This window comes from Mustela putorius, unplaced genomic scaffold (assembly GCF_011764305.1).
Source record: "Mustela putorius furo isolate JIRA1106 unplaced genomic scaffold, ASM1176430v1.1 tig00003850_pilon_pilon_pilon, whole genome shotgun sequence".
In the NCBI taxonomy this organism is placed as follows: Eukaryota; Metazoa; Chordata; class Mammalia; order Carnivora; family Mustelidae; genus Mustela; species Mustela putorius.
Window position 1 is genome coordinate 17,529,305 of NW_025422002.1, and position 9,676 is coordinate 17,538,980.

A 9,676-nucleotide genomic window follows, 5' to 3' on the forward strand; every position below is an offset into this window, starting at 1 on the left:
CATGTACTTCCTGGTAAAATTCCATTGTAGAAAAACCCTGCCACGTTAGCCTCATCGGAACCCTCCCTCACTCCCCCAGCCCCCAGATCTGATCTGGTTCCTCTTCCAGAACCCTCTGCTAGGCTCTGTCTGCCCCTCACCCCCAGGGGGGCCAGACTTCAGCAAGAATCCCCATTTCTCCTGATGCTTCCTTTTCCTCATTTCCCATCCGAGGACCAGCCCCGCCCCCTGGCTGCAAATCCCCACTGGCCTGCACTCTCACACGTATCTCCTTGCTCCTGAGTGAAGTCGGCTTTCCCATCTTTTACAAGTGGTATCACACATTTCTGCTTTAACATGACCTCAATACCCCAAGGAACAATAGCCCTGAAATCCTACTGGGCATGTGGGCCTGGATTGCTAAAATCTAAGAGCAGGAAGGCACTACTGCTGAAAGATATTTCGTACCCCAAACTGCCCTAGATGTCAAGACCAGTGGGGCTGGAGGCCAGGAGAAGGGCCACCCCGCTGCGGAGAGCCTTGCCAGCATTCCCTGCCCGGCTCTGGCCTCAACCACGCACCAGCTGCAGCCCCATTCCTGTCCATCCTGACTCCTCTCAGTCTCATAACTGCTAACTCGGCCTCCTGTTTACTGCCTTCTCCCTTCCCAGCCCAACCCACCCAGCGTATCCTAGAAGCAAGGCTGAGGGGGTACCAAGGGACATGACTTTTAAGGGAGGGCTCTTATAAGAAAGAAAGGGAGACACATAGGATAGGCAGGGTCACACGGCCAGACAGGATCACATGGGACAGGTAGGGTCACACGGGACAGACAGGGAAGAAACGGACTCTCTCAGCTGGAGCCCAATCCCCACAGAGATCCAGGGCAGGACCACAGCACAAAGCTCTTCATACACTTAGGGCTGGCCTTCTGCACCCCCACAGTGGTCCAAGTCATTGGCCAGGGGGCTGTTGAGTTGGAGGGAGTGTGACATAAACCCCAACCAGCAGCTGCCACTAGCTCCAGGGCCCTTCTCCTGAGGTGGGGGAGGACTGCTCTGAATGATTGGCAACACCTGGTCCCCAGCACTGGCGGACCCCATAGAGCCCCTGCCCTGACTCCCCCACTTACACAGAATCCAAATGTGACCTTGGCCTCGGGTATCCTCCAAACACATCCCAAACTCCAGGCCTGATGTGTGGTCCATTGATCGCTGACCTCTGTGTCTGACCGAGGAAGGGCAGGCTGGGGACAAGGCTCAGACAGACAAGAGGACTTGGGACAGGCAAAGGCATGGAGCAGGCAGCTGTCACTGGGATCACTGAGCATGTGGTGGAGTATTTGACCCCACTGGTACCTGAGTCTGTATGTCAGCAGAAAGCAGGTGGCGCAAACCACGGAGGAGACAGAGATATAGCAGAGATGTTGGTGTTGAGAATTGCTAAGGGTGGAGAGGAAAAGCCGCAGTCGGCCTGAGAATGGTTCCAGCCTTGTCCGACCTGCCCCTGGAGGAGCCCATCACAAGCAGTGTCAGACTCAGGGCTCGGTCACACACACGGAGCAACCCCCCCAGGGGGACGTCACAGTTGGCCAGCATCTGTGGGCCGGAGACCAGCGATGCTCAGCACTGTAGGCGGCAAGGCTGCGGGCAAGATGAGACTGGTGACAACCAAAAGAAGAAAAAAATGAAAGAAAGTCAACATTTCTGTCAGGCAGTGACTGAACCAGTTGGATTTCCTGGAAGAAAAGGTACTGACCTTATACAGAGGTGTTTCTCTCAACAGTGTTCTATGTTACCGTTTAAATTCAGTTGCTAGGAAAAAGTCATAGTGATTAAATTAGTCATCAGTGTCGTTTTGGTTGCAAGCAACAAAATCCCCACTTGAACTTGCTGGGGCAAAATGTCCTTGTTAAATTGAGGACATTGTGGTAAGTGAAATCAGCAAGTCACAAAGGATACCCGCTGTGTGATTTCACTTACATGAGATCCCTGGAGTCACCTCGGAAGATTCCTCGGGACAGAAAGTAAAATGGGGGGAGGATGCGGGTGACAGGGGGAGTTAGTGTTTCATGGGGACAGAGTTTCAGTTTGGGGAGGATGAAGAGTTCTGGGGATGGGACGGCTGCACAACTTGAATGTCCTTGATGCCACTGAACTGGACACTAATAAATGTCCAGTTTTATCTCATGTGTCTTTTTAGCACAGGTTTTTAAATTCAAGTATAAAATAATTTTTAAATATTTTTTAAAATTTAAAAAAAATAGTTTTTAGAAAGATCCAGGTGTCTCATAAAAAGAGGGACGGGGACACATCAGGGACCAGGGCACCCTGCCACTGGGACACCCCTGCCAATTCCCATGTGGGTGCCTCTCTGGTTGGGTTCGTGCTCCCTCACTGCAAACTGGCGTCTTCTGCAGTGTGAGATGCAGGGCCATTGGCAGCTTCCGCTGCTCCTGTTGAGTTCCAGTTGAAAAACCTCCCAGGGCAGCTCTCTGTTCGGCCAGCCTCAGGCCAACAACCCATCAGGGCACCCACCATGCCCAGCATGGTGGGCTCATATAAAACATGGCCGCAGCTTTATAGCGGAGGGTGCTCAAGACCACAGTGACAAAACCAGTCGGCGCTCATGGAAACAGCTGCATGGCGAGTACATAGGATTTGCATTTCTTTCGGTCTTGCTCTGTGACACACGTCTACGTATGTGTTCAGCATGAAGGATGTGTCTGTTCAATGCTGCTAGAGCTGCCCCTTACCTGCCCATGGGAACCCCACCCAGCACTGAGGGTCGTGTGAGGAGTGCTGGTGCCTCAGTGAGCACTGATGACATGGCACAAGCCACAGTCTCCCTCCCTATTCTCCCATCTCCAGAGTCGTAAAGACAGTCACCCATGGGTGTCAGCTCACCTTCCCCCAGGGAGGACAGCAGGGTATCTGGGGGGCTCATGAGATCAGGGAGACATCCCCCAGCACAGTGCCTGGCTCCACTAAGTGTTGGACCTCTACCCTGTAGTTAAGTCATGACTGGTGTGGTCATTTGTGTCACCACAGCTCCCCACTAGAACACGAGCCCTGGATTTGTCTAGTTTATCTCTGTATCCTACTGCCTCTATGAGCTTACTGTTACTTATAACTGCCAGATGTTAAAATGTTTCTGCCCCCCCTCCCCCTCTACTCAGGATTTTTTATCACCAACCAGTCCCTTTCTCAAGTGAAGGGCGCTCCAGCACAAATCCAGCCTGCCGACCCTCTTCAAGTCTTATAGAAATGTGAACAAGTTGCCAATGTGTAAAAACGTGAGGTCTTTGTTTAAAAATTGGAATCGTCGATTTCCTTTGAAATAGCCAAAGACTTATGCCCTCTCCCCATGGCGTGGCAACAGTTGCCTGGAAACAGCAGGGGTTTCCCCGTTAAGTCAAGTGTTTACTACAGTCTCCACTATTCCCTATAGTCTCCCCCACCCATGTTCTTTGTCTGTGCCACCTACTGGCCCCTGAAGGCAACTGAGTTTTTAAGTCCTGAATTCAGGTGTCATCCACTATTAAACCCAGTGTGTGCGTACGTGGGCGGGGGGTGGGGGGGTAGGTGAAGGATTCACACATCAAGCTGTTATCCCCACTGAGCCCCAGTGTATTGAATTTGTGATTTCATTTTGCAATTTAGCTCTCATCTGAGAAGGGCGGGTGGGCTGGTGGGTGAGAGAAAACAAAACTGTGGCTGGAGGGGCTGGCATGAGACAGGGGCTTGTTTCAGTGGCCCTGATAGAGGGTATGACATCTTCGTCCTTGACTGCTCCTGACCCCCTACCTTCCAGTATGGGCCTGGTGCTCTCCCAAGTGGCAGAGGCCCCTGATCTCATCTCCTGTAGGGCGATCCTCTGCCCCGCAATTACCCTATCTGTTTCCTGCATTCACTTTCCCCAATGCCCGTAGCTCTGAGCAGGTAGCTTCCCATCTCTGGCCTCAGTTTCACCTATAGCATGAAAGGCATGACCTAGCTGGATCCTGGAGTGAGCCATCTATCTCAAAATCGTCCCTGGGCACGGGAAGACTTTGGGGAGAAACGACTTAACCAGCACATTTAAAATCTGTGGTTCGGGAGAGCCGGGAACAGGAGCAGATGGCTCTTCCCTCAGCGATTCTCTGCCCCCGCCCCAGGATTCCCAGCCTTGGGTTCTGACACACCAGGGGGCCTCCAATTATCTCCAGAGAGTTTGCAAAATTGGAAGAGGAGAATTCCCAGCGCAATAGGACTTCTAATTCACTCTGATTATAAAACACACACGTCTGCCCCTCCTTTGCGGGTGTGCTGGGGTCTCGGCTGAGGTGGTCTGCCTGCCTCGGGCCCACCCAGGGGGATGGGGAGTCAGGGGCACAGGAGCAACCCTGCCTTCTCGTCTCAGAGTTGCGCAGGCCTGGCCCTGGGATGCCAGAGTCTTCCTTGAGTGCCACAGCCATACCCCACATCTAAGGGATTCTTGGATCGTGTGGGAGTCAAAGTCATCTGCTTAGCCAGCCCCTGTCCCCAGAGTGCTTTCAATACTCTTAGGAGACAGTCACTCGAGTTACCTGCCTAATTATCTGCCTTCATAAGGTGTCTGCATTATCTCTACAACCCCAGTGTCCAGAGTGGATTCTGTTGAATGGCCCCACAGAGACTTGAGAGCTGGTCCTGGATGCTCTTCAGGGTCTCCACAGGCCTCTTCCAGACTCTACCCAGACTCCCCGCAGCTAGGGTCCTGGCTCAAATAGCCATCTGCCACCTGCTTTGCACAGGCTTGGCCCTGTACCCATCCCCTCCCACCAGGTGATGCTAATTCCCTACACCTGCTCAGTCACTGGTCAAACCCATGTCCCCTACTGCCAATGGCCTCCTCTCAGTTCCCAGAATCCAGATGGCAGCTGAGGAGCTGCCCTGATGGGAGGGCGGGGTCAGGAGGACCGATGACTCAGGAACGGGGAACCACGATGAGACAAAGGCTACATGGCAAGGCAGGAAACCCAGCAAAGCAGCCAAAGACAGAGCAGCACCAACTTGATGCCAGCTGTGGACACCTGCTCTGGGGGCCCACTCTCAGGGCTCATGGCCCAGGTGGAACTGACCCAGCCCAGTTCCTGACCCATGCCTGTTCAGTCAGACCATTTCATACCCCTGCCCTCAGTGACCAGTGGAGCATTTTCACACTTAGCTCACTGGGAACCCTCTATAGGACTCTAATGGTAGCTATTGGGAATGAGACATCATTTTTCTTTTGGAAGACTATCACCGTGAAGTTACCAGTCATTCCCTTGGCTACTACATGGGGAAAGCCTGCCTGAGAATGAATCCGACCCAGAAGAAAGCAGAGCCAAGAAGTGGAGAGGCATCATTTGGACACCTGGATCCAGCCATGCCTGAAGCCAAAATCATCCTGGACTTTCAGTTACACGAGCCAATAAGTTTTCATTTTTGTTAGCGCTAGTTTAAATGTTCTCTCACAGTACAACCAGCCTTGAAAAAAAATACAGGTTTTATTCCAGAAAGTGATCAGTAGGTAAATGCAAATCAAAACTATGTAGAATAGTGATGAACATAGAAATAATTTATGACCCAGCAATTCTGTTCCCTAGAGCAGTCAGATTCCTAGAGACAGAAAGTAGAAGGGTGGTTGCCTGGGGCTGGGGGAGGGGAATGAGGAGTTCATGTTTATGGGCACCGAGTTTCAGTTTTGCAAGATGAAAAAAGTTCTGGAATTGGTTACACAACGGTGTGAATGTACTTAACTATATCCACTTAAAAATGGTTAAGATGGTAATTTTATGCTACGTAAATTTTATCACAATTAAAAATTTTGAAAAAAAACAATAATTAGACTGTATCTTTCTTTAGATAAACCTAAGGACAAAAGAACTACATAAGATAAAATAAAAATAATATAAACAAATTAACAGTAAAAAAAAAATTACCCACCATGGGGCTGCAACTCCCATCCTTTATTGAAAGGAGGCTGCTGGAGGGAGGCAGGTGTACAGAATCAATAAACCTCCACGCTGGTAGGCTCTTCTGACACAGGAGAGGGACCTCAGGCAGAGGAGCAGAAAGACGCAGGCACTGCAGGGGGTAAGCAGTCAGTGTGCACGTGTGCCGCACTAGGCACCCCCAGCCCCAGGTCCACGCCGATGGTGGGACAAGGACAGGAGCTGGGTCCACACCTGGCACTGTGCTCTCTCAGGCATTTTCAAGAAGCTGCTGCTCAGGTGAGGAACCATGCTCAGAGAGGTTGAATGACTTTCCCAAGGTCACACAGTCAGGAATTCATAGGCTCAGGGTCTGATCTCAGTCTCCATGCTGTGCTGCCCCAATGGATAAAGGTTCTGGTTTGGGGAGGAAGGGCCAGGGATACCCAATCAGTTGGGTCTCACATTGTTTTGTCTACATCCTCGTGGCACAGCCACGGAGATAGTCCCACACTGCCCAGCATGTCACACAGACATGCTGACCAGGAAAAGAAGCTGGAGGATGGATACAAGGTGGGTTGCCAGAAAGGGCAGCTCCGGAACACATTTGTTCCCTTCACAACCAGTGGATCAGAAAATAACAACTAGCAACCGTGGTCTAAATTGCCACCCTCGGTGAAGACACAGATCCCACCCCCCCGCGCCCCCCCCCCGCGCCCCCCCCGCCCCCCTCCCCCGCCCCCGGGGAGGGTCAGCTGGCCATCCCATGGCGGCTCTGCTTACCAGGCTGACGGGGCTCCTCCAATCAGCACTCTGTTCTTAATTAAAGCGTGCCAAGCTTGGGGTGTGGCCAGGAAGGTCAGTGCCTCTGAGGTTCTCAGGCAGGCTGCAATTAAATCTCTCTCCTGCTGTCTCTCAAGGCTCTTTGAGACAAAGAGAGACACACAGTAGCCCTAGGAGGTAACCGTTCCTCCCACTGTCCCGGGCAGTGGCATGAGGGACAGGGAGGGGAAGGCTCACTGTCACCCACTCCCACCCACGGAAGGGTTGAGCTGTTGTGCCCCAGCCCCCAAGGGAACAGAAAGGCCAACCCCCATCCTAGCACTCAGGGAAGCAAAGGTCTTAGGGTCCGGCAGGAGTTCAGACTGCCTTAACCCGAAGCCCAAGCCAGGTGCTCACCCTCAGAGCTGGGGCGGCGAGTGGCTGTCCTAGAATGAATACTCGGGTCCACAGGGTTGGACAGGAGGGGACCCACTCTCCTCAACCCAAGCCTCCGATATTCAGGGTGGGTGGCGACCATAGTGCTGGGCGGGGTTCCTTGGGTCAGAGGCTGTGTTTGGAGAGCCTGGACCTCCATCCGCTGCCCCCTTAACCTTGCGGGAGCAAGTGCACTGAGGCTTCACTCACTGCCCCCACCCCGACACCCTGGCCAACCGCAGGTCCCTGTTGCAGCTAAAAACATGGTGTAGTCCTCCTCACCCTGAAATGAGACAAGATTTCATTTCTTCATTTAGTTCTAGGGGAAAAAAAAAAAACAGTCCTTGAGGACACATTTCTTTTTAGTTCATTATATACACACACACACACACACAAAACACAACACACATTGGCCTCAGGGCCCTTGCACATGCCATTCACTCTGCCTGGAGCTCCTTCCCCTGACACTTTGCCTCAGATCTCTGGTAAAATGTTACCTCCTTTAGAAAATCTTCTGTGACCGTCCTTCCCCAAGACAAGTTCCAATAGTACCAGACATCAATCCTTCCAGTACTTAATAATAACAGTGAACAGTTTTTAGGCATCGACAGTTTCTCAGACACGTTCCTTACAGGGACCATCTAACTAACTCCTCGCCATGAATATTAGGGTAGCAGATTGTGTCTTCCAATGGTGGTCACACCAACATCCTCTGTCTTACAACATGACATTGATATGCAAAGGTCAAACAAAGGAATACAATAGAAGTGACTCTTTGTGTCTTCCAAAGCTGGGTCCTAAAAGGCAATGTGGCTTATGTGACTTCTGCCTGGCACTCTCTCTCTCCCTGGGACACTCATCCTTGGAACCCCGCCACCTTATCACCAGGAAGCCCAGGCCATATGGAGGAGGAGAAGAGATAGGTAGGCATTCTGGCTGAAAGCCCCAGCAAGACCAGCACCATGCATCCAGTGGGTTCTTACAAATTATTTTGGCTCAGATAGCGGACACTGTGCCCCCAGAGAGCACATACTTACTTCGGGAGCCAGTGACTGACAGGGACCAAGTTGGGAGAATGAGCAAAATGGCAGAAGGGTGCCTAGAATAGGGAGGGGCTGGACTTGCCCAAGGGACACTGGGTCTCAGCAGAGGTTTCCCAGGTACAGAAAGGGACAGGATCCGAGTCCTGGCCATGGAGAAGGTACAGTGTGAGGAGTGGAGAAGGAGGAAGAGGGTGCAGGAGAGGTGAATGGGCTTGACTGCCTGACTTTTATCCCGAGGAGGCTGGGATCTGCCAGGGGTTGACGCAAGATCTTTCTCAGAGAGGATCCGAGGCCGTCGTGATGAAGAAGGCTGACGGTGAGACTTTTTTTGGGATATAACATTTTTAACAGGGATCAAACTCTCAAGTCAAAGAAATGAAACACTAATTGCAGAAAGTCAAGCATCCCATTGAGGAGCTTCTGGGCGGGGGGTTCTGCCAAGAATCCTAGAAAGTACATAGTATGCCAATTCGTGCACAGTGCCCCTCAGTCATGTCTGCAAATTCCTTAGCACTGCTCCTCGTGAGAGGGGGGCCCTGGGTCCCCACTCTGGATGGGCTTGGGACCGGCTCAACCAATAGAGTGTAGGAAGGGTGGTGCAGCATGGCTTCTGAGTCGCAGTCAGGGGAGGCTTAGAGCTCTGGCTCTCGGAGCCTCGAAGCTCTATGGAAAGGTCTGTGTCCCCGAGGCCACCACATGGTGAGGGACTCCAGGGTCCATGAAGCAGCCCCACAGGCATCCCTGGCCCACAAGTGTTCCCCACCAAGACATGTATAGGAAGAAACCTCCAGATGAGTCAGTCCCTCCAGATTCAAACTTTCCAGCTGAGGCCAGACATCATGGAGCACCTGTCTTGTGTACCCTTCCTGTGGTCAGATCCAGACTCTGGGAGCAGAATAAGATGGATTTATTACCCTGACCTTTGGGGCAGTAGGTTATGCAGAAATAGCAACCCAAAAAGGAACAGAACTGCTCTCAATCAGATACTAGAGCTGCCTAAGAAGAGATGACACTAGCCCCAGTCCCCCACCCTGCCACTCTGACCTTCTTCCTATGGTACTGACCCTCCCTGGGGAGGAGGACAGAGCTGGGCTGACTTGTGCCTGGGGGCAGAGGAGAGGAAGCTATTAGCATTTTCCCTCTTCCTCCTGGGGGCCTCAAGGGGGCCAGACCTGCCAGGGATCTCTGTAAGCATCACCTTGACAGGAGTACCACGATCTAAGCCCCCAGCAGATGGGACCAAACTTAGCCTGCTGTGGCATTTTGTCCAAGTCTTCTGGAAGCCCCTGTAGTGGTGTCTAAATGGACAGTCCCTGACTCAAATGCTCACTGGCCCCATTTCACAGATGAGAAAGCTGAGGCTCAGAGAGGGATGGAACATGCCCAAGGCCACTTGGCTAGATGCGGAGGGGCTGGGTCAGAGCCCTGGTCCCACCTCTACTCGCCTCAGTTTCCAGTGGCACGATTGGTGCCATTGGAAGAGGAGCTGCCTGTGCCTGTGACCCTTCCCAGCCACAACTTC

The 9,676-nt window shown here is 52.3% G+C and overlaps 1 long non-coding RNA gene across 1 annotated transcript in view; it reads right to left on the reverse strand.

The window, feature by feature from the left end:
• Positions 1 to 7,477, reverse strand: part of LOC106005606 — a 57,717-nt gene extending 50,240 nt beyond the window's left edge. Inside the window, exons 1-4 of the long non-coding RNA XR_001179102.2 lie at positions 6,698 to 7,477; positions 5,928 to 6,068; positions 1,738 to 1,793; positions 1,112 to 1,639 (exon numbers count right to left, since the gene is read on the reverse strand). This is a non-coding gene — a long non-coding RNA (uncharacterized LOC106005606). The remainder of the gene's footprint in view (positions 1 to 1,111; positions 1,640 to 1,737; positions 1,794 to 5,927; positions 6,069 to 6,697) is intronic.
• Positions 7,478 to 9,676: the final 2,199 nt, after the last annotated feature.